The sequence below is a fragment of the Nicotiana tabacum genome, chromosome 8, assembly GCF_000715075.1.
Source record: "Nicotiana tabacum cultivar K326 chromosome 8, ASM71507v2, whole genome shotgun sequence".
In the NCBI taxonomy this organism is placed as follows: Eukaryota; Viridiplantae; Streptophyta; class Magnoliopsida; order Solanales; family Solanaceae; genus Nicotiana; species Nicotiana tabacum.
In genome coordinates, this window is record NC_134087.1 from 38,193,761 (window position 1) to 38,219,694 (window position 25,934).

Consider the following 25,934-nt stretch of genomic DNA (forward strand, 5'->3'; position numbering starts at 1 on the left):
AAACATGCATTGATTTGTAGTATTTATGCCCCGGTAGAAGGTTTGTTGGATCATGGCCTCGGTCATATCATTATTTGGGCACTCCTTCACCATTGTTCTATACCTCTCCCAAATCTCATGCAAAGGTTCCGTTGGCTCTTGCTTGAAGGCTAATACTTCATCTCGAAGTGCCGCCATATGACTAGGAGAGAAGAATTTGGCAATAAACTTATCCGCCAACTCATCCCAAGTTGTGATGGAATGGTTGGGGAATCTCTCGAGCCAGTCTAATGCCTTCCCCCGAAGTGAGAACGGGAAAAATCTCAATCTCAGCGCATCCTCGAATACATTCATCTGCTTGATCCCCCAACATGTATCTACGAACCCCTTGAGATGTTTGTAGGCATTTTGATTTGCAGCGCCCGTGAAGTACCAACGCTGCTCAAGTAAGGTCAACATCACATTGGTTATCTGAAAATTGCCCGCTCGGATTCGGGGTGGGACAATAGCACTTGCGTAGCCCTGGTTCGGTAATACTCTGGGAGCCACTCTTGGAGGAACCGGATGAGGATCTGGAATATTGTCATTTGGATTAGCATTGGAATTCCGACCTCTCCGTTGACGTTGAGGTGCAAGAGGCACCTCATCTTGCTCAAGATCATCTACCTCCTCCCCCGCTATAACATTTCCAAGAGGGTCATTAGCGTTGTTTAAAGCCATGTTGGTACCTGAGTAGTGACACAAATAAGTAAGTAACAAAGAAGGAAAGAAGAACAATACACAAAACTAACTAAATAGATAGCCAAAACCGTTAACTCCCCGGCAACGGCGCCAAAAAGTGATCGCAGCCTACTCCGCACTACTAAAAAGTAGGACGAGAGGGTCGCAATAGCTTTTACCCGATTTGTGGGTCGGGATCGATTTCCATAGGGAGCTATGAATGGAGTCAAGTATCTATTTAGAGTGGAATTGTGTATTTGTTCCAAATATCACTTCCAATCATTTTTGGTTTTTCTTTAACAAACTACTATTATCAACTATTAATTATAAATGCAACTAGATTATGCTAAACGAGAATTGCTAAAAGTTGTATCTAATGGATAAAAGGAACTAGGGTGGTGACTTTCACCTAGGTGGCTAATTGACGGGTAATTGCTTCTAAGGCATGATTGACATGATTGGAGAAATATGCTATAATTGCTGCACGATTTTACCCACTCTCACACCTCTCGGTAGAGAGAGTGATTTTGCCCAATTGACTTTCTCAAGACCAAATGGGTAGGCAAATTTGCTCAAGCAACTAGGGTTCAAGTCGGGTAATTACTCTCTCGAGGTTTAACCCTTCAATTAGCACTATCAATTCTCTTGAGTCCATCCCAATTCCTTGTTGGGTCAATTTTGGAGACTTAGGATCTCTTTCTCAAGAAGAGCCAAGTCAACTTAGCACAAACCAGTGTTTGCAACCACCAATTCATAAATTAAACCATAAAATTGACCCAAATAACAAACACACATAGTCAATCTAGCCCTAAATCCCAATACCCATCAATTACCCACACTAGGGTTGAGGCACAACCCTAGATAATGGGTTTAGCTACTCATGCTTGAAGAGAAGAACAGAGAAATAGATGAAGATAAAGACATATTAATTAATTGCTAAGATAACTACAAAGATTCAATGATAAAAATTAAGTAAAAATGCCCAAAATGGCTACAGATGGTCTTCTCACGAGCACAGCTCAGTTCAGAAAATAGTTGATACCCTAAAATGGAAAAAGGTTTTATTTATACTAAGCTGGAAAAACTGGACAAAAATGCCCCTGTGGGGTTAGTGCGGACCGCACAAAATGGTGTGCGGCCACACTAGGCTCTTGACTCTGGAAAATCAACTCTCTGAACCCAGGCTCCGCGGACCGCACAAAATGGAATGCGGTCGCGAAGGAGTCTAGCGCAATCCGCACAAATACGATTGTGGACCGCATAGGCTTGAACCTTGGCACTTGATATCTCTTTGAAGTTTGCTTCCGCGGACCGCACAAAATGGTAGTACGACTGTGGTATCTTCAGTGCGGACCGCACAATATGTACTGCGACCGCACTACTTTGATGCCTTCAAATCCAGCTCTCTGAATCTCCCTAGTGTGGACCGCACAAAGTGTAGTGCGGCTGCACTAGGCCTGTTTGTCCTAAGTTGTCTTGTCTTTGGTACTTGTGCAGGTTTCACTCCTTTTGAGCCGATCTTTGACGTCTCATCACTTTGTTGATCAAACCTGTAATCAAGCACAACTTATGATCCTTTTGAGACTATTTTGTAAGAATTTATAATCAAAGCATAAGCAAGAAGGATCATGAAACACGTCAAAATCCCTAGTTATCAGTGGCTTAGACCACTACTTAGAGATTTGCATGTTCTACGGTTATGAGAATTCAGCTGTGTGTTACTATGGTTCTCCTGAAGTGAGTTAAGTGACAAGTTTTTATATGATGAAGTGTTAATCTATTAGCGGTTCCGGAGTTATGATGAAAATCATGTTCTACCGTCTATTGTCATGTTGTGTGCAGTGGGTGGTATGGAATTTGAAGTGACGATCAAGGTTGTAGTTCAGCGTCGACAAGGATGTCACGAGCTCGGATGAGCAGGAAAGGGGTTTCAATGTTTAAAGTAAATTGGTATTGCCTTCAGCATCCCCTGAGATTGGTGTTTTGTGAAAAAGGTTTTGCATCCTGGTTAAGGATTCTTGATCGATTCTTAGCGTTAGTGCGGCCGGTGGTTTGAATGTACAAATCTGTTATCTGTTACGGAAGGTTGTGGGAGCGTGCCCCATGGGAAGGTTGTATAAGTGTGGCATATAGTCACTTGATTGATTGAAGAAGCTAAACCAAGTATGAAGATTGTAGTGATGTCGTTAAATTGAGAATTGATGCCTAGAGGGCACTCGGTTTATTAGGTTGTGGACTGTGGAGGATCACTCCGGTTACGATGGTTGTTCTTGTGTGTTATGAGAAAAAAGGGGGTACTTATGGACCCATGAAAGGTTATTGGCCTAGTTCGGTGTGATCAGAATCAGCTTGAGGTCTGTGGATGGATTTAAATGTGAATATAGGCTCTATATCAGGCCAGATGTGTTCATTTTAGCAAAGTGCTCCTTATGGAAGGGTAGTCGGGGTGTTATTTCGTCGTCAGCTATTTCATGAAATGATGTATTGCACCGTGTGAGTTGTAAGATGGCTTGGTAAATTTCTTATGTGTTGGGGATTCCGTGTAGTGATGATGTTATATGAGCATAATGACTCTTGAGATTCAGATCGTATATCACACCTCAGTTGTGCTTGAGTCCGTAGCTTATAGCACTATATGTCTCCCCAAGGATGGTATTATGCACTTAGCGTGCTTGTGACCGACATTCGATATTTTGATGTAGTGAGCAATCTAGCTCAGTGTGTATCTCCTTATGTGAATTTTATGTGTGGATCGGGCAGCATGTTGTTTGGATCGGGTTGCGCACCGCAACAGTGTAATGTTGAGTATAGTTCCCTATATCAGTTTTCATGTGTTTTGTTTTCTATTTTTCTGAGGAAAGCTCATGTTAGCTATGTGCCCGTGTCGCATGTATGATTCGCGAGCGGGATGTCTATTTAGTTATGTTGACCGCGTTGCATGCGTGATTTGCGAGCAGGGTAAATGTATTTCCTTTTCAGAATTCGTTTTTCTTTTGCATCGCGTTCGAATTGGTAGCCTATTGGCGCATTGTGGCATCATATGGGACTTTTGGTCATGTCTGGGTTGCTTATTGCCTAAGCAGTTCATACTGGATGAGACGAGATCATTGAATTTAGGATCAGTGCAATCTGATTATATGAAGTATATTAAGGAGCTAAGACCATTATTTGGTTTAGAATGAGGCGATGGTTCTTGTCACGAGTATAGACCCAATGATTTGTTGGTTCGACAGTGTGTTATGAATTTCTACACATCTTTTCCGTCGGTGCGGTACTGTAAGAGTTAGAGCAAGACCTATGTATGTCATAAGGTGTAATGGGTGCATCAAATTCATGGAATTTTGACTAATTTGATCAGAAAGTGTTATTGTGGTCCTGTGAGTAAAATGGTGCAAGGTGTGAATTCAGCAAAAATTGTGCATTCATGTTTGGGTACAACGTGTAGTGATTGATATAGTGATCGTATGTTGGAAATAGTCCCGGCGGAGAATTCCGGATGATGGAATTGGGCTCTAAGCTTATTTGCTTGAAGGAAAGAGAATATCTTCAGATTGATTGAGCTAATATGCTTGACTGAGTTGTGGTAGCACAGGTAGGTGTACGAGGTGTTAAACAGTGATTTCAGACAACATCACTGCAGTTCTCAGTATGTTCAAGGACGAACGTATGTTTAAGTGGAAGAGAATGTAACGACCTGACCGGTCGTTTTGAGCTCTAGCATGTTGTTCGGTAGTTTGAGGCCATGACCAGCTTCACTTCAGGTATTATGACTTGTGCGCACTGTCAGAATTGTATTCTGGGAAGTTCGGAGTTGATTTGGAAAGAGAATTCTCATTTCGGAAGCTTTAAGTTGAAAGAATTGACTAAGGTTGGATTTTTGAGTAAACAACCTCGGAATCGGGATTTGAAGGCTCAAGCAGGTTTGTATGATGATTTCGGACTTGGGTGTATGTCCAGACTGGGTTTTGGAAGACTCGGGAATATTTCGGCGCCTATTGTGGAAGTTAGCATTTTTGGAAGAATCTCATAAGTTTGGATTGAAGTGCATTTCATGGTTATCAATGTCCGTTTGATATTTCGAGTCTGGGAATTGCTCCGTATGGTGATTCTGGTATTGGGAGCGCTATAGGAAGTGAATTCAGAGGTCCGTAGGTCATTTTGGAGTCATTTGGCTAAAGATAGAAATTTGAAGGTTTTGAGAAGTTTGACAGGAAGTGGGCTTTTTATATCGGGGTCGGATTCCGATTCCGGAAGTTGAAGTAGGTCCGTAATGGCATATATGACTTGTGTGCAAAATTTGAGGTCAATCGGACGTGATTTGATAGGTTTAAACACCGAAAGTAGAAGTTTGAAATTTTAGAGTTCATTGAGCTTGAATTGGAGTGTGATTTATGGTTTTAGCATTATTCGATATGATTTGAGGCCTCGACAAGTCCGTAATGTGTTTTGGGACTAGTTTGTATGATTGGTTGGGGTTCCGGGGGCCTCGGGTGGATTCCGGATTGTTAACGGATAAAAAATAGAATTTGGAGAAGGTTTGATGTTGCTGGTACCGGTATGACCACATTTGCGGTGTTTGGGTCTCAAATGCGACATCGCATTTGCAAGAGGGAGCTCGCATTTGCGACCTGGGGGCTGCTGAGGGTAGATCGCATTTGCGAGGGGGCCATCGCTTTTGCGATGCTGTCCTCTTCACTTTTGCGAAGAATTTTGTCGCAAATGCGACCATGGTAGGGAATGCTGGGCTTCGCATTTGCGATGCCTTTGTCGCAAATGTGACCATCGCAACTGCGAGCTGGGAGTCGCAAATGCGACCGTTGCGTCTGGTGCAATAGATTTTTATTCCGAGACTTAGCCCATTTTCCTCATTTCCCACTTGGTCTTAGGCGAGTTTTGAGGGCATTTGACGAGGGGTTCCATCATCATCAAAGAGGTAAGTAATTTCTACACATCATAAGTTAAATACATGGATTATGGGTAGATTAACAGGTAAAAATTAGGAAAAATCAAGGGTTTTAGATGAAAAACCTAGAATTTGGTAAAAACAAGATTTAACCACGAAATTTGTTAGGGAATGGAGTAAAAATCACATAATCTTGATCCTTAGGTTATGGGTAACAATTTTCTTCAAAAGTTTCTGGAATTCGGGCACGTGGGCCCGGGGATGAATTTTAGGAACCTTGCAATTAGGGTTGGAAAATTGGTTTAATAATTAGAATATGAACTTCTGGGCATGTATTGACTCGTTCTTACCCTATTTGAATACTTTTGGATCGTTCGGCTCTGAATCGGAGGTTTGAGCACGTTCTTGAATCAGAATATAGGCTTCGGAGCGAGGTGAGTCTCCTTTCTAACCTTGTAAGAGGGAATTGTCTCCATAGGTGAGTTAATTAGTTATGTGGTCCTATTTGTGGGGGCTACGTACGCACGAGGTGACGAAGGTCCGTGCGTAGCTACTATTATACTATTGTGCGGGTAGTCTAGGACCCAAAAGCATGTTGCACTTGGAAATATTTGGAATCATATTGACAGTTTGAATTGCTTAAATTCTATCAAATTGGTAAATGAATTTCTAAAAGGATAAACTTCATTTTTCTTAAATCGTTAAAAAGGGAGAATTTGGATTTTCCTTGGATAGTTGTTCCCTAATAAAGTCTTGATTAACTGTTTGAATATGTGATTCTATGTGTACCTGCGTCACATGTATGATTCGTGAGCAGGGTGTTTGTTTATTTTATGTTGACCGCGTCGCATGGGTGATTCGCGGGAGCGGGGTAATAGATGCATCTATGGTTCGCGCCGTTCGACCCTCGGCAGTACACATTTTACATTTATGTTGGATCGGACCGTACGACCTCGGCATGATATGCGCATGTTTGTATTATTGCTTGAGATTTATAAATATTGACATTTGTCTTTCCTAGCCGGAGATAAATTGATAACGATAATGAAACGATATAGTCATCATTGGACCACTAGCAAGTGTCGAAGTCGACCTCTCGTCTCTACTTCTTCGAGATTAGACGGGATACTCATTGGGTACACGTTGTTTTCGTGCTCATACTACACTTGCTGTGCATTTTTGTTGCATAGGTTCATATGTGGCTAGTGGCTTAGTGGCATAGCGGCATGGTTGATACGGAGACTTAGGTGAGTTGCATTTATCGAGACGTCTGTAGCCAGCAGAGTCTCCTTTAGAGTATTGTACTGTATTTTCATTTATGTCCACTTATATTCCGGACAATTACTGTATTTTATTTTATTCCCTAGTAATTGTTCATGTACTTATGACACTGGGTTCTGGGATGATCACGGGATTTTTCAATAATTAAATTTTGTAAAGACATCCTCATTTACCCAGCGGAGTTTATTATTTATTATTTATTTGCTTAAAGGAAATGATTTCAAAATAATTTAAAACGAGAAATTGCTAGTAAATGGTAGTTGGCTTGCCTGACAGTGGTGTCTGGCATCATCATGACCCTTAGTGGATTTTGGGTCATGACACTTTTACTAATAGGCACCGTCACGACTCTCGAGGGTGGAGAAATCCAGGTCGTGACAAAGTCCTAGCTATGTTTCAACAAACTCAACATTGACCAAACAATGTTTGCTTGGAATTTAGCCATCACATGTTCTAGCTAATGATTGTGAGGGATTAGTGCCAAGCAAATATCCCTAGCTATATTAGCAACGGATAACATATTTTTCTAGCTAATAAAATTTAGCTAAGAACATATTAGCTATGGAATTTAGCTAAGTCCATTTTTCTAGCTAAAGCGACGTTAGCTAGGAGTCTCAGTAAGTTAGCTAGGATTTTGGTTTTTAGCTAATGGCTTGTTCTCTTGTAGTGATATCACATGAGTAAATGCAGAACTAGATAAACTATAAGATCTCAAAAATTAGCACAAATTGTTATGTTCTCTAAAAAAAGAAATTATAAAATTAAATTTGTTCTCAATTCAAAAATTCCTATCAAGACCCAAGTTTTTTATGTTAAAAGAAAAAAAAATTAAAAGATTTAAGATCTAGAGAAATCTATTGCTCTATCAAACCAATTGCTCTTGAGAAATCTATCATTTACCAAGATATATTGATGATAATTGAATCAAATAGTGATAAATACTTTAAGTGCTCAATTAAAAATCAATTATTTTTAACATGAAATAAATTCTTTTACATAGCAAAAGAAAACTACTAATCAAACTAGAATGTAAAGGCAAAGAATTAGATTATTATAGTAACAAAGGACTAGGCTAAAAATACAAATGAATAATGTGTACCATATAATTTTAAAAACTATATGTGTGTGTGTAATAATAAATTTAAATTTCTGCTTATATAGTCGGTTTTGGATTTTTTGGTTGACTTGGTTCGGTTTTTTGTTTGGTTCGATTTTTCGAGTTTTTATGAACCCCTATTATGCATGTCAACTATCGCCTGCAATGCGGCAAGAGATCTTTTTTTGCTAACTAGTTTTTTGGTACCCCGTCTCAATAAGTATAATTTTTTTTGTAAAATCAGAGCCTCATTTTAAAATTTCTTCGATAGTGTGAAGACACTATGCGTATCCACACCGAGACCAATCCTTGCTATCAACTCTTTGATCAATGAAACTGGCGAACAAATTGAATATTTTTTTTACCCTTTAGAAATAGAGTTCACACTAAACAAAAAAGTCATTTAATTATTCGCCTAATATTTAAAATTATAAAATATACTATAACTTTATTATTAGTAGTAAATCTTTTCTTATTTGAACTTTATAAAAAGTCCTAATATTTAGGACTTTAAATTCAAGTAAAATTTGCTTTCCATAAATTATTTACTTTTTAAATGAATGAGATTTAATTTACACGTAACTCTAAATTTTGAGAATATTGCTTCCTTGCTAGTATTTGTTTATTTTTTGTTTTGTAACCGTTAGAACGGTTATTTTCTATTAAATATTTATTCTTTAATATGAGAAAATAAATTAAAATGACTATTTTATCTAGTATGAAATCTATTTTTAAAGGATAAAAAAGACAAACGATATTTAACTAAGGTTTTTCGTGCATTTAATCTAGTATAGAGTATAGATAAATATAAATATAAATTATTAAAATTGACGGCAAGTAAGAGAAGTTGAATCGGCAAGGAGGGCGACCTAACTGTGTAATTGGTGTGCTCTTTCTAATTTAAGAATTTGTAAACATACTGAAGATTTGTAGGAATATTTATTTTTGACTGAAGAAATTACAATGTTAGATCTTGACTCGGACTCATTTACTTGTTCTTTTGAAGGGATAACATATACAATTTGATTCCAACAAGGAAATATAACCGAAATCTAGAGTCATTTCTTTAAAATAATGCTTTTATAATGAACTTTAAAGTCCTAAATAGTAGGAATTTCTACCTAGTCAAATAAGAAAAAATTTAATAATTTTTTAATTTGATTTTAAGGTTCTAAATATCAAGCAAATAATTAAAATTAAAATTTTGTCCAATATAAAATTAATTTTTAAAGGGTAAAAAAGGTGAACGACATTTTAATAAGGGCTTTCGTGCTTTTAATATAGTATATATATATAGATATAGATATAGATATAGATAGGTATAGATATAGATAATGATAATTGCAAGGGAGCATTTATACTTGTAATAAATACTAAAATTTAATATGCAACCCTAAAATCACGAGTTGTTGAAGAGAATCCGCCCTATTGGCCAACCATGTTATATTAGCCAGTTGTGTTGATCACGTAAGTGATTGAATTAATTTATCTACTATTCACAAAGTTGACCGAATATATATCAACAAGTTACATATTTGGCCAACCTAACAAACATAATTATATTTAATAGCTGAATATATAAAAAAAATATGTATAGAATATAGGGTGAAAATCATTTATATTCTCCAAGTTTACTCTAAAAATCAAAACTTATCCTCCAACTTTCAACAATTATCATTTTCGTCCTTTCATCCTAAGCAATGTCTATTTTACCCTTGACCTTTTCAACTCTTCATATATGTAATACCTTTTTTTTAATATTATTTAGATATTTTTTAATGCATGTATTTATTCATAAGTTAAAAATATTATATCTTATTAAATAATTTAATCTAATTTCACTAAAATTATAAATAAAATAATTATATTATTAATTTGTTACAAAATATATTGCTACTTTATTATTATTATTTAAATATTATGTATATTAAAATTTAATGTATGTTGGTGTGTGTCTGATTTTAAGTTCTACTATTTTTATTATACTCTATGTGTATATAAATGTTTGAGTTTTGATTGTTATTACAAGATTTTTTCTAAATTATAATTAAAGTTCATGTAAAGTGTAAATAGATAATTTTTGAAAATTTATTATAAAATTTACCTCTATTTTACGTCTATTATTTTTTTATTACCGACATTGTATAATTTATAAAAATTTTACTCTCATGTAGATAGATTGAGTTTTAATTTCTATTAATAAAATTACTAATACGAGTAAATTATTAATTGCAGTTTTTTATTTTTTTATTTATTTTACTATTGAACATCATTAACTTATATGCTTGACTACTACTTATCACCTTTCTTGGTTTCGAATTTTTTTTTAAAGTTTGTCTATAGGTAAGCCGATAACATAAATTAAAATTAAAAAAATCATTAGAATTTGAAAACTGTAGAGGGTAAAATAAGCATTTTAAGAAGTCACCTTTGATATGAGGAGTAGTATGATAATTGATCAAAGTTGGAGGATGAATTTGATTTTTAAAGCAAACTTGAGGGATGTAAATAGTTTTCATCCAATATATATATATATATAGGTTGTACTGTATAGTTTTCCCTATATCTATCTTAAGGAATCATGTGTCTCCCTTTATATACTACTCATGTATATCAAAAAGAGTTTAATTACTTAATGCTTAGATGAGTTAGTTTGACTTGACACAAAGTTTAGAAAAAAAAATAACACTTTTAAAATATGTGGTCCTAAAAGCCTAAGTGGTAAAAGCTTTGTGGGGCTATAATATTTGCGTGACTATAAAAGCTTCTCATTAAGGGTAAAGCGGGTAAAATAAAAAGTTCAAAGTTAAATTATTTCTAAGTAGAGAAAATTATCATTCTTTTTGAAACGAACTAATAATGAAAGTGTATCATTTAAATTGAAATAGGTAATTTTGTATAAAAAATAATAATTGGTAATCTTAAGAAAATGAAAAAGTAATCTTCTAACAAGTCAAAATGCACTAATAGTTGTAAAAATATCTTTACACTGTCAATGCATATAGCTTAATGTAACGATCTGGCCGGTCGTTTCATGAGTTACCGCTCTGTTTTTCCCATTTCTGCTTCTTATTTCTTTGTTTATCGGTTCTATATGTGATCGGGTTGGTTGGCTCGGGTTTGGAAAGGTTTTGAGAAGGTTTGAGACTCTTAGTCTCTTTTGAGCATGTTTAAGTTGGAATAGTCAACCAGATGTTGACTTATATGTTAAAGGGCTCAGATGTGAGTTCTGATGGTCGGATAGCTTCGGGAGGTGATTTGGGACTTAGGAGCATGATCGGAATGTGTTTTGGAGGTCCGGAGTAGATTTAGGCTTGAATTGGCGAAATTGGAATTTTGGTATTTCCGGTTGATAGGTGAGATTTGATATAGGGGTCGGAATGAAATTCCAGGAGTTGCAGTTGTTCCGTTGTGTCATTTGGGATGTGTGTGCAAATTTTTAGGTCATTCGGACGTGGTTTGGTAGACTTTTTGATCAAAAGCGTAATTTAGAAGATTTTGGAATTCTTATGCTTGAATCCGATGCGAATTTGGTGTTTTGATGTTGTTTTGAGTGTTACGAAGATTGGAACAAGTTTCAATGATGTTATGGGGCACGTTGGCATGTTTGGTTGAGGTCTGGGGGAGCCTCGTGTGAGTTTCGGGTGGTCAATTGGACCATTTCAAGTTGTTGGAGATTGCAGAAAACTGCTGTTGAGTGTTGCAGGCAATTAGCCTTAGTGTTTGCGAAGGGCTGGGCCATTGAGCATTGCATTCGCGAGAAGGGGAGTCGCATTCGCGAAGGTTGGAGTCAGGAGGCATCGCGTTTGCGAGAGGTCAGACGTGTTCGCGAAGGAGGAAATTTTGGTCAACGTTAGTTTGTACATCGGGAACGCGAGACTTTGATCGCGTTCGCGAAGAAGGTTTTAATGCCTGGGCAGAATGTTTAAATAGCCATTGTCCGCGATTTTGGGGCTGACTTCCACCATTTTGGGGTGATTTTGAAGCTTTTTGAAGAGGATTGAAGAGGGATTCAAGGGGAAACACTTGGAGGTAAGATTTATGGACTTAATACTCGATAATTATGTGAATTCTACCTAATTAATCATGTAATTTAAACCTAATATTGAAGAACTAGGGCTTGTGATTGGAGACCTAGAAATTGGGATTTGAGAGGTCGTTTGTGGTTGGATTTTGATGTTTTTGATATGAATGAACTCACGGAGTGATAAGGAGTATATTAATGTAATTTTTATTGGAATCCGAGATGTGGTCCCGGGGGTCGGATTTGGCCAATTTCGGGATTTATGTTGTAATTTGATTTCCTTCTAGTGGGCTTTGTTCCCTTAGCATATTTTGATGGTTTGCACCGATTTTGGTTAGATTTAGAGCATCCGGAGGTCGATTCGAGGGGAAAAGGCATCGCGAGCTAGAGATTTGGACCGGATATGTCACGACCCAAAAATCCCTCCGAAGGAGTCGTGATGGCACCTAGTCTCTAAACTAGGTAAGCCTAACATTAACTGAAATAACATTGATATTTGCCAACTTTAAATTCAATAACTCTTAACAATTTATAATTCCCAAAACCGGTGGTACAAGTCACAAGCCTTTCTAAGAGTAGTTATACAAAATAAATACATCACTGTTCCGAAACAAAGGGAACAAATGGAAATAAGTACAATTGAAGGTGACTCTAAGGACTGCGAACGCTGCAGCGGGTTTACCTTGAGTCTCCACCGCAACGAGTAGCTACTATCGATCAAATACCTGGGTCTGTACACAAAAATGTACAGAAGTGTAGTATCAGCACAACCGGCCCCATGTGTTGGTAAGTGCCTAGCCTAACCTCGGCGAAGAGTGACGAGGCTAGGACCAGACTACCAAATAAACCTGTGCAAAATAACGTACAAAAATAATAGGAAGCAGATAACAATGATGACAACAATGATCAACCAGTGATATAAATAACAAGCAACAAGAACACCATAAATGCTTCTCAACAAATAATAAATACAAGTGCAATCAATTAATCAAGTCCTTCAAATATAAATCTTTCGCCTATAAATCCTTCAAGTAATAATCTCTAAGATAATATGTTTTTCAATAAATATATTTCATCCTTAACTCTGAATCACAAGTATTTTGCACATTGTGCCAACTAAAATTTTCCATTTCCTTTCTTCCTTCTTTCAAATAATTTCGGTTAAACAAAATCACAACATACAATGATCCCTCTTACCGGTAGGTCATATAATTTTCAATGAAAATCAATTATTTAGAAATTAAATCAAACTCATCGAATTGATTAACAAGAGTCTCTTTTAGCCTCACAACTATTTTTAGTGACCAACACATAATGATAGACATAGCTATCTCCATATAATCTCCCAACAGAAGTATTCACATATGTAGATTAAGAATTAGGAAGCTCACTCATAAGTGGAGCACAATAGGAGAACTTTCCTCGATGCTCAAAACCGAATCAAGTTAAGAAAATTTTGACTTTATAATAATTTGAGACCGTACTTATAACGATACCGTCTGGTGCAGCAACCTCAGCCATACCATAGAAAATATATCAACGGACTGGGTCTCCACCTCTAGGAGTCTCACCTTCACCTATAATATCCTAACCTCTACCTATGGTTGGTCATGTAAGTGGAGTAGTAACTGCAACGGGGCACGTAGCCTGAGTGCTTTGACGAAATATGTTTCTCCCAAGTCTAGGATAATTTCTCAAGATGTTCCTAGTATCACCATTTTCATAACAACCCATCCGCAGTTCGACTGCTCATACTAAGTCTGTACCGGATAACTTAAATAACCATTGCGGGAAATTTCATGCCACTGGTACATTAAAAGATGATTGCCCCACGTAAGTGCCCTGATTAACTAGAGCACTATGAGTATTCTGAAATTGTTTCCATGTCCCTGCTGATACTGAAATGTAGAATTATTAAGGACGCGGGAATACCAAAAAGTCCCATCATCATTCCTTTCAAATATCAGCTCTTAATCATATACAAGTTTCAACAAACCCTTCAATACCACATATATACAGCTCAAGCCAAAACTAATATAACACATGACCCCACAATTTGAGCGTTGATAGTAAACTCCCCTCACTTAGCACGAAGCCATATGAAGCATTCTGATGATTCACAATACTAACCTTTATTGCTCATACGACACCGGTCATAAGACACCTCAAGCTATTTATTTGGCGCATGTCATCCTCGTGACAGTTAAACTCGCCTCTTCCAGTGTCTCGGCTTGCTAGTAAATATCATTCGCTAAATAGAAATCCCATACGAACACATAACCTCTAATATGACCAACTATTTTTAGATCTACATCCACATGTGATGATTAGGCAACCAATTAAACCTTCTTAAGATTTTACTTATCAACCAAATGTCAGAATCTGATGCACGCCCATGCGCACAACCAAAAGATCTCTTTGCGCTTTCATATCTTTGATTTTGAACGACACGTGGTAACAATGGTTGAGCAGCCCTGGCTCACTTATAACCTTTTACGGCATCACAAACCATTGGCATAGTGCGCAATTCCATACATGAGTGGATGCAAAAGAACATAACATATATGCTTCAAGCTGAATGTCGCACGATAAGGAATGAATGAAGTGGAAATTTTTCCTACTAGTTCTGTAGCCTCTCAAAGATAAGTACAGACGTCTCCGTACCGATCCGCAAGACTCTACTAAACTCGCTTATGATTGTATAACCTATGAACTTAGAGCTCTGATACCAACTTGTCACGACCCAAAAATCCCTCTGAAGGAGTCGTAATGGCACCTAGTCTCTAAACTAAGTAAGCCTAACATTAACTGAAATAACATTGATATTTGCCAACTTTAAATTCAATAACTCTTAACAATTTATAATTCCCAAAACCGGTGGTACAAGTCACAAGCCTTTCTAAGAGTAGTTATACAAAATAAATACATCACTGTTCCGAAACAAAGGGAACAAATGGAAATAATTACAATTGAAGGTGACTCTGAGGACTGCGAACACTGCAGTAGGTTTACCTTGAGTCTCCACCGCAACGAGTAGCTACTATCAATCAAATACCTGGGTCTGTACACAAAAATGTACAGAAGTGTAATATCAGCACAACCGACCCCATATGCTGGTAAGTGTCTAACCTAACCTCGGCGAAGTAGTGACGAGGCTAGGACCAAACTACCAAATAAACCTGTGCAAAATAGCGTACGAAAATAATAGGAAGCAGATAACAATGATGACAACAATGATCAACCAGTGATATAAATAACAGGCAACAAGAACACCATAAATGCTTCTCAACAAATAATAAATACAATTGCAATCAATTAATCAAGTCCTTCAAATATAAATCTTTCGCCTATAAATCCTTCAAGTAATAATCTCTAAGATAATATGTTTTTCAATAAATATATTTCGAATATATTTTCTTCAAATAAATATCTTTCAGATAAGCATCTTTCGAATAAAGGTCACTTTGTGACACCTCATTTCATAATCATAAATAATATATGTCTCAGCCCACTTTCATATTTTCACGGCACCTCGTGCCTATATTTATGTCACAACCGCACGGACAACTCACGTGTCATTAAATAAAACCATAATATTTTCCCCGGCACCTTGTGCCCACATATTTCTGTCTCACATTGCACAACAATATTTTCATGTTACTCAGTTCATAGGTTCCATAACCCAATACAATTAAGAGTGTTCAAGGAGTCTCATTCACTTAACATAAAGTAGAGTACAACTTCCAACCCAATTAGGAAATCAACAAGAAAAGATGAAATTTTTTTTTTTTTGAAATCATTTGATAAAGAAAATACCATTTTCAATGAAAGTACAATATCGAAGGAATCATTACCTTTAATACGAGAAATTAATAAATCAAAACATAGTAGAAATTCCTTTTTAAGTAAAGTACAACCTCAAACGGTTTAAGGAAACTTTAGTTGAGAAATCAATTGAGTTAAAAAATGTAATAATTCTTGAAATTTGAAGTATTGAACATATTAAAAAAATAAGGCGAGGTATTGTAAACACTATGGATTCCAACACAAAGGATCACAACAGTAAAGGGATCTAAACAGTTAATGCACTTGAATTGTTAATAACAAGTAAACACAGCAAACAGAAAGTGCACGACATCACCCTTCGTGCTTTAACACTCTTTCACTAAAATAATACACTGCATCACCCTTCGTGCTTTAACACTCTCTCACCAAAACAATACACGGCATCATCCTTCGTGCTTTACACTCTTCCTCACTCAAGCAACAAACACAAGGAAAATAGGGTAGGGAAATCTATAACATCGAAATAAAATCAAGTGATAACGGAAAATCAGTAAATAAACGTACAGGACAACATAACTCAATTAGAATCAGAAAAAACCAAGGACAAGTGCACGACATCACCCTTCGTGCTTTTACTCTCGTCCTCACCATAAGAATCAATATAAACTACACGGCATCACCCTTCGTGCTTTACACTCTTCCTCACCATAAAATCAATATAATCGGCACGGAATTGTACATCGTGCGGCACGACATCACCCTTCGTGCTTTACACTCTTCCTCACAAAATCATACACGGCATCACCCTTCGTGCTTTAACACTCTTCCTCACCCAAACAACAATCACAAGAAATAAGGGCAAGGAAATAAATGAAATCACAATAAAATTCCGGTAAGGGAACAATAATACAACAATCAAATAAACGGCAAGGGAAACAACATCAAAACAATAACATCCCGGTAAGGGAAACAATAATATCAAACAAACATCTCGGCAAGGGAACAATAATATCAAAAAACATTCCGGCAAGGGAACAATAATAATAATAACATATGAAGTGCAATAAACCACAACGGAGTCATAACAATTATAATATAAGACTCACGGGCATGCTTGACACCAACGTATAGATACTCGTCACCATGCCTATACGTCGTACTCCACAATTAACATGTAGCAAATAAGACACAACTCCTAATCCCTCAAGCTAAGGTTAGACCAAACACTTACCTCGCTTTGCAACCAATTCAAAATTCCAACAAGCCTTTGCATCGCGAATTCGTGCCCGAAATTCCCAAATCTAGTCATAAACAATTCGATTCAGTCAATAAATATTATAGGAATTAATTCTATATGAAATTCTACATTTTCCATTAAAAATCCGAAATTGCACTAAAATTTCGCCCGTGGGGCCCACGTCTCGGAACCCGACAAAAATTACGGCATATGAAACCTCATCCAACCACGAGTACAACCATACCAATTTTACTAAAATCCAACATCAACTCGACCCTCAAATCTTCAAATTAAACCAAGAGGGTTTTCAAGATTTTCCCAATTAAAAATCACCAATTAAATGCCAAAACTAGTAATAGATTCGGGTAATCTAAACGCGTTCACACTGTTCACGACTATTCGCGGGGGTACTGTTCATGGGGTACCGTACACGACACTGTTCATGGGTTACTATACATGGTACTGTTCATGGGGTACTATACATGATGCTGTAAAAAAAAGACAGCAGCTTCCCAAAGAGAATTTCAGCAGCTTTTTCTACCTGTTTACCTTCCGAAATCCACCCGAGGCCTTCGGGTTTTCAACAAAATACACCAACAAGTCTTAAAATATGATACGGACTTAGACGAAACCTCAAATCGCATCAAATAATGCTAAAACCGTGAATCAGATCCCCATTCAAACATAATGAAACTAAGAACGTCCAACTTCTATATTCGATGCAAAAACCTACCAAAACAAGTCCGATTGACTTCAAATTTTGCACACAAGTCATAAATGACATAACAAAGCTATAAAAAATTTTAGAACTAGATTCCGACCCCGATATCAAAAAGTCAACTCTCCGGTCAAACCTAAGAAATCTTTAACCTTAAATTTCTAGATTCCGTTAAATGGCGATAATTTGATCTAGGGACCTCCAAATTCGCTTTCGGGCATATAACCAAGTCCCAATTCACGATACGGAACTACCGGAATGGTCAAAACTTTTATCCGGGTTCGTTTGCTCAAAATGTTGACCGAAGTCAACTCAATTGAGTTTTAAAGCTCTAGTTCACAATTTAATCCATTTTTCACATAAAAACCTTCCGAAAAATTATACGGACTGTGCATGCAAGTCGAGAAATTATTGATACCGCTTTTCAAGGTCTTAAAAATACCGAGATGATTATTTAATTTAAAGATGACATTTTGGGTCATCAGAGGATAGAGTTGAGTAATGATTGTAAATGTTGTCCTCAGGGTATGAAACCCTGAATTTCACAGGTGACACACATGCTAGATGACGAGCGTGAGGTCGTGTACCGTCGGGGATTGTGACTTAGTCCATCCCGAATGACTGTTTTACCACGTATTTGATTAAAAACTATTTGATATCATCATGTTTTGGGCTGAATGCCATATTTGGGCATTGTGCCAACTATTTGGACCCTTATGAAATTTTTACTGATATTTTCTCACTGTTTTGACTTTATACTTGTACCTAGTCATGCTATATTCTACTAATTTGATAACTCAGCCATATTTACTTTGTTATAACACATTAAATGATATTTTTAAATGATAATTTGGGCTGAGCATCATGTTTTAATGTTGCCCGAGTGGCTTATGAGATTCTGACTGAGTAAGACCGAGGGCCAGTGTTGTAAGGATACATTGATTTATAATTATGAGGCCGAGGGCCTAAGATTGTACGCCACGAGGTGACTTGTTGATATAAGGCCGAGAGCCTACTGATTATGCCACAAGATGACTTGATATTGCGCTTGGGTCGTAAGGGGTCCCTCCTGGAGTCTGTACACTCCCAGTGAGCACGGGTACCCATTGTGATATGAGATATAGCCCGATGGGCTGGTGTTGTTCCATGATATTGCCCGAGGGGTGGATTTTTATGTGTTTATCTGTTCTAGCTGCTCTTCATTTAATTGTTTAACTGTTAAAAATGGTATTTTAAGGAAGTTTCTTCTGAACTAAGTGTTTTTACATGTTTTCACTGTTTCATCGCTTTTACTGGTTTTATACTGCTTCATTATAGCATGTTGATGTGATTTTACATGATATCTTATCGCTCAGTCTTCATTTATTATTATTACTTATTGAGTTGGAATCCTCACTTTATTCCCTGCACCCCGTGTGCAGATTCAGGCGCTTTAAGTCCTACTTGACTGGGTACATATTATCCTCTCCAAACCCTACTGATGAGATTGCTCTGGGCTTTTTTGTTGGTGTCTTTAGAAAAAGAAAGAGGGGAGGGCGAGGATATTATATTAAATTGTTCTGCTAGCTAGTTAGTCTCTTTTCGAAATATTTATGACGGATTACCAGATGACTACCTCTTAGGGCGACTGGATTTCAGCACGAGGCAGAACGGTGATATTCTGATCAATGGTCACAAACAAAAACTTTCTTATGGAACATCTGTAAGATAACTAGCCTTTAGCTAAATAGTTAATACTATCATTATTTAAGTTTTCTTTCTATTAATTAACGTCTCCTTAATCAATTGTTCCCTTGTGATGATTGTTAAGATTAGAATTCATCGTAATTTTTCCTATAAAACCAGGGTTGCGTAACTCAAGATGAAACGTTGATAGCAACACTAACGGTTAAAGAAGCAGTGTTATACTCAGCAGAACTTCAACTGCCAGATTCTATGACAAAAGCAGAGAAGAAAAGAATAGCAGAGAAGAGTATAAAGGAGATGAGGTTACAAGATGCGACGAACACAAGAATTGGAGGAATTAGTGGAGGAGAAAAGAAGTGATTAAGCATTTGCATGGAGATTCTAATGCGACCAAAACTTCCTTTCCTTGACGAACCAAGCAGTGGCCTTGACAGTGCTGCATCTTATTATGTGATGAGCAGAATTTCACGTCAAAGATTTGAAAAAACCATTATTGCATCCATACATCAACCTAGTGTTGAAGTTTTTAACCTCTTTCAAAACTTGTGCCTTTTGTCCTCAGGATTAATGGTATATATTTGTCCAACTAGTGCAGCAATTGAGGTAAAATGCAAGCTCTAAATATATATATATATATATATATATATATATATATATATACGCACACACTCCCTATATCTCTTATTCCTAGGAGATCTTCCTCCACTAGCATATTTTTTTCGAAAAACTCTATTTATTCTGGTGTGGATTGACAGACATGCTTATATTTCTTGGTTTTAACAGGGCTCCTTACAATCGTAATTTCTATCTACTATTATCTACAAATAATAAGGTTATTAATAACCGGATAAATCCAAGAAATAACCTCTCACGTGCAAAATTATAGAAGATCTCCTTTAAGATCAAACAATTCCATCTAATTGAGTATAATTATATGTGTGATAGCATTTATAATCAGGGGCGAACCTATGCTATATTGAGATGGGTCACGGCACCCGTAAAGTTTAGAAAAATTTCATGTATACATGTATATGTTCTTAAAAATTAGTAGTATATTAGTAGTGGACACTCTATATACAAAGTAGATTTTAGTTCAATCTAAAGTGCACCCGTGACTTTTAAATCCTGAGTTCGCCTTTGTCTACAACACTAGGAATATCAATGAACCCGATTATTGCATGATAGCCTTTTTTAGCTTCTAGGGTCTATTTCTTAGTTCAAGATCCATTTTACTAACTGAATCAAAGAATTAGTAGATCTGTCCCTATATATATATATATATTGATTGAGTATAATTGTTCGGCTTTTAATCTCTCTTTTTATTTTCTTTTATGATAGTTTTTTGCATCAAATGGTATTCCTTGGCCGCCTCTTTAAAATCCGCCGGACCATTTTCTGAAAACAATAAACAAAGACTTTGATGAGGTAAGTCAAATGTATACACTTCCCTTTTCTAAGAGAGAGGGCAACGTTTGCTTTTTATTGAATGTCTTGCCTTCTGTTCATAAATAATTATAGGATATTGAGCAAGGCTCATCAGCTGGAAGAAAACCTACCGAAGAAGTAGTGGATCTTCTCATAAATTCATTTGAGAGCTATTATAAAGTTCAGAATCATGTTGTAGAAATATGTCAACGGGTAAGGAAAAAAACCCTAAAGGGTTGCTTGTTTGGAATGAGAAGAAACTCTATGACATTCATTAGTATATTATTTTCAGGGTGGTGAAGTATTGGAAAAAAGAAGCCATGCCAATTTTACTACACAATGCCTAGTGTTGACAAGGAGGTCAGCTGTGAACATGTTTCGCGATCTTGGCTACTATTGGATGCGATTAGCTACTTATTTCGCCCTTGCTTTAGGTATTGACTCCATCTACTATGATGTTGACACGAGCTATCGTTCAATCGAGGTCAGGATATAGAATCTTCTGACGAAATTTTAGAAATTTCTTCGTTAATTCTCAAAGTATGTCAATACAATAAACTTAGTAATTGTCACATAGTTTTATGAATCGTAACTTGGTTTTAAAAATTATTTTTTTGGAAAGAGGTTTTATGGTGGCTTTCATTGTTTCATTTATGACATTTAATGGATTTCCTTCATTTGTGGAGGACATGAAGGTATATCTATATCTTTTTTTTTTTCATATGACATAACTAACGAATTCTGCATTTTATTTTGTATCATGACTAATTAATTTTAACTACTTCAATAAAAATTGCAGGTATTTCAACGAGAAAATTTGAACGGGCACTATGGATGTTTTGCTTTTGTAATAAGCAGCACACTTTCTTCTATATCATACTTTCTATTAAATTCATTACTGGATTTCAAAGTGGATTTGTCCATTTCAGCTACTTTACTCTGATCCTCTTCACTTGTATGATGATAGTCGAAACTCTAACGATGAACGTTGCGGCAATCGAACCTAATTTGCTCACTGGCATTGTAATAGGTGCAGCAATAGAAGGATTGATGATTTTAACCGGTGATTTTTTTCAATTACCTGATAAATTGCCTAAACCTATTTGGAAGTACCCATTATACTACATTTCCTTTCAAACGTATGCTTACCAAGGTATGTTTAAGAATGAATTTGAAGGGTTAAACTTTACGGATTATCTGAATGGAAATAATCAGACAATGAGTGGAGAAGATGTCTTAAGAGATAGATGGCAAGTAGAAATAACATACTCAAAATGAATAGACCTTGCCATTTTGGTAGGAACGTTAATTTTGTATCGTTTGATGTTCTTTCTGATTATCAAGACAAAGGAAAAGGTCATGCATGTAGTGAAAAGATCCATATCAGATCTATCAACCAAAATAGACAAATCATGGCCAAGTCCGTAGCTGCCTCACCTTTCCATGGACTCACTTCATCTAGTGAAATTCCTACCAACAAAGTATAAGATGTAATTCGCTCAGTTCCTTGCGATTTAATGATTTGACCATTTCTCAATTTGTGCATGTTTAGAGGTGGATCTAGGATTTAAAGGTAGCGGGTGCCATAATTTTCTTTAATGTATAACTTGTAATAACTAATATAGAGTTTGTTCGGAATGTTTATTTGGTTCATTTTTTTCCGTTTATTCGGGCAATTTAATATGCTTTTTAATTATGAAATATTACATCTCTTTCTCAAATCCTGCTTGTGAGATTTTATTGGGTATGTTGTTGTTGTGTGAAAATTACGTCTCTGACATCAAGAAACAAATGTAATTGGCATTTTAAAAAGGAAATCACGGCTTTATTATTATTAACAATATAAGTAAAATCAATATTTTCACTAGGGAACTACATCTTTTTTTGTATGCTACAAATAAATTTGTACAAATAAAATAATATCTTCAATTAGGACATTCCACCAATCAGAATAAGAAAAATAAAAAATATATCTTCAATAGATAAGTTATACACAGGAGAACATGCCATTAGCATCGGAATTTAGTTTGGGACCTCAGTTCCCTAGCTAATATAAGCCTTTAGCTAGGGATGTAGCTAGAGAAGTCCTATTTCCTTGCAAAATTTTTCGATCAAAAATTTAGTCACAATATAGCTAGGAATTAGCTAAGGACTATTCCTTGCTAAATGGTAGCTACAGATCTTTCCTAGCCAAATTTATAGCTAAATAACATATTTTGAACACGGTAACACAAATGTATCGTAGTAGAATCAAAACATAAACCCAAAATGTTCAAATTGGGGGCATGGAGGGATAGGCAGGTTAACCCAAATTGGGGCCATTTATGTTTCTTCTTCTGGTGTAATGTCAGGAGAAAAATTTAAAGATCCTTATGTGAAATCCCCCCATTTGCATCATAATCTTAAATGTCACTACTTATGATCAACTTCATAATTAAAATTAATAAAAATATGCCTTAAATAAATTCGAAACGAACATTCACCAGAAATTGAACTCGACTTATTTCAATTCTTGGCTCATCAACTATTTCTCCAGCCATTAACTCTTAGATCTTGTTAGTGCAGGATATTAAATCTTACTCATGTCTTCCTCTTGCCATAGTTCACTAAACAAGCTTACAAAATTAAAAATGACATAATATCTTCATTGAACTAGGCTCCAACAGAAAACAAGCTTGCACACTAAATATTTGGTAACAATATATAAGATGTATTTCTAAAGTTACAATTAATGTTTCAACAATGTAACCAACAAAATATAAAATAAAAATAATAAGAAACAAGTCAAGCCTGTGAATCTAAGACTAAATTGTCATTGGCAGACAGGAACCTTAAGCCTTTGTCCTATGAAAGCAAGAAACTTTGTTGCTTTCTTTTTATATACTGAAATCATCAGAAGCTAGACCATTTTCACTATACTAGAACGAACTTATGAGATATGGTCAGTCAATCTACACCAAAAAATACATTTTCTCAATAAAGCAAAAATAAGCATAGAAGCCTGTTGTTTCTGTTAGCATAAAGAAGATAATTGATTTTGTCTATGTTGTATGTTTATTGTTTGCCTTATTATTATGATGCACTACGATATGCTATCGTGGTTCTTTTCTTCTATCCCAAGAATATATCCACATGACTAGTGTTAAAGTTATTGTTCAAGGACATAATTATGGTAGAATATCACAAGCACCTTTTATCTTACCCTGCTATTTTTTGTCTATGAATTGTAAGAAAAGCTTCTAAGATTTTGTACATTCTAAACTTGAGAAACAAACAACAACTCTATAGCACCTCTTCTTGTGCACATCAAGAAAATAACAGTGATAAGATATTAAGATGACCATCTGTATTTAAATGAACATTTTTTACATTTTTTTATTATTTACTTAGTCAATTAGAGAAGTTTATTTCTCCATTGTCCATTTCTTTCATTACAGAACAATTTGACTGTCTTCACAAAATTTTTAACTATTTGGTAACTCTTTATTCTATGTAATAATTAATTACTATAATTTTTTCAGAATACATTTACAAAAATTATTAAGGAGAAGGTAGGTTAGACTTCAACATCAAGGAATGAAGAAGGTTTTGAAATAGATGATGCAGAGATGGAAATAAACATGGCAACAAATGGAGATGAGGAAAGAGAATATACTAGCAAAGGAACTGTTTTGTTTTGTTGAAAACTATACCAGATGAGCAACTACTCAAAACTTGGATTGAAACAGTTGGAGGGGCGAAAAAGGAAGAATATATGGTCTTGGTCCCAAAAATTATCTTCTGGCAAACTCATTCGACACTAATTGTGTATCCTGTGGTGCTCAAAATCCTCCAAATATTCCTATCCATCAAGTTTTTAAAACATCCAAATTTCATCAACTTCTTGATAGTGCACTGGAGCAACGAATGGAGAACATGCTGGCACGAATGCAAGCCGATATTCGGGAGGATATGCAAAAAGAAATAAAAGTTGCGGCTTGTGCGGTCGTGCGTGGGATGCTTCTTTTAACTTCTCAACCACCACCAAATGGACCTGGTTGTCCCCCAAACATATCTTAGAATAGTAGAATTTATGTTATTAGTTATTTAATTTAAGATAATGTTATATATATATATATTGCAAATTAATAGATTTAATTACTTATTTCGTCTTATGTAGAAAATTATATTTGTATTTCAGTATATATAAGATAGGAATTATTCATAGCTGGATTTAGCCTGAAGAAAATATCCCAAGCCAAACCAAATATAGGCTAATGTTACGTCCTTAGTCATTAAATAAGTATACGTGCGACAATTGATAATTTACTCACGATCCTGTACAACTTATTCACGATCTTCCTATGCCAAGTCAGTCTAAATTACTACACTCAAGATCATTAAAGGAATTATAGATAAGAAAGGCAAGAGAAATTTGCCAAATGAAGTTTTTTATCATAGAAAACTTAATTGTTTTGCTTGATGAGTTACAAATGAATATCCCCTTTTTATACTAGTCTCCTAGGACTAGTATGTAAATATTAATTATTATACAAGTTGTCACGACCCAAGTTCGCCCTCCGTAAACTGTCATGACGGCACCTAGTCTCTACGACTAGGTAAGCCTAATAAATTGTGGAAAAGAAATCAACAAAATAAAACTAGCCAAGACTGTAGAAAAAAATATCAAAATGAAGCATTTAAGATTCCGCTCGACATATACAATACAATTCTGGAAAGAAATTTTCCAAAACCCGAAATCTCATGAAATGACAAGCTTTTGAATGTCTACAAGTATCTAACTCCAGAATGTCAAAACAAAAGTAAGTACAGAAGGGGTAATACTTTAAGAAAGAATAGAAAGAGACTCCTCGGTCTGCGGACGCGACAGATATACCTCGAAGTCTCTGGAGAATCGCCTCGCCTCAAGGGTAGTAGGGGTTAGTCGAAGTACCTGGATCTGCATATGAAAAACATGCGCAGAAAGGGCATGAGTACACCATAGTGGTACTCAGTAAGTGCCAAGCCTAACCTCAATCGGGTAGTGATGAGGAAAGTGAGGGACCTACTAAGTTTATATAAAAAACAAGGTATAACAGA

General features: G+C 36.0%; 1 pseudogene; it reads left to right on the forward strand.

Annotated features, from left to right (window-relative positions):
* Positions 1-2,959: 2,959 nt before the first annotated feature.
* Positions 2,960-22,342, forward strand: LOC107764100 (ABC transporter G family member 1-like; annotated as a pseudogene).
* Positions 22,343-25,934: the final 3,592 nt, after the last annotated feature.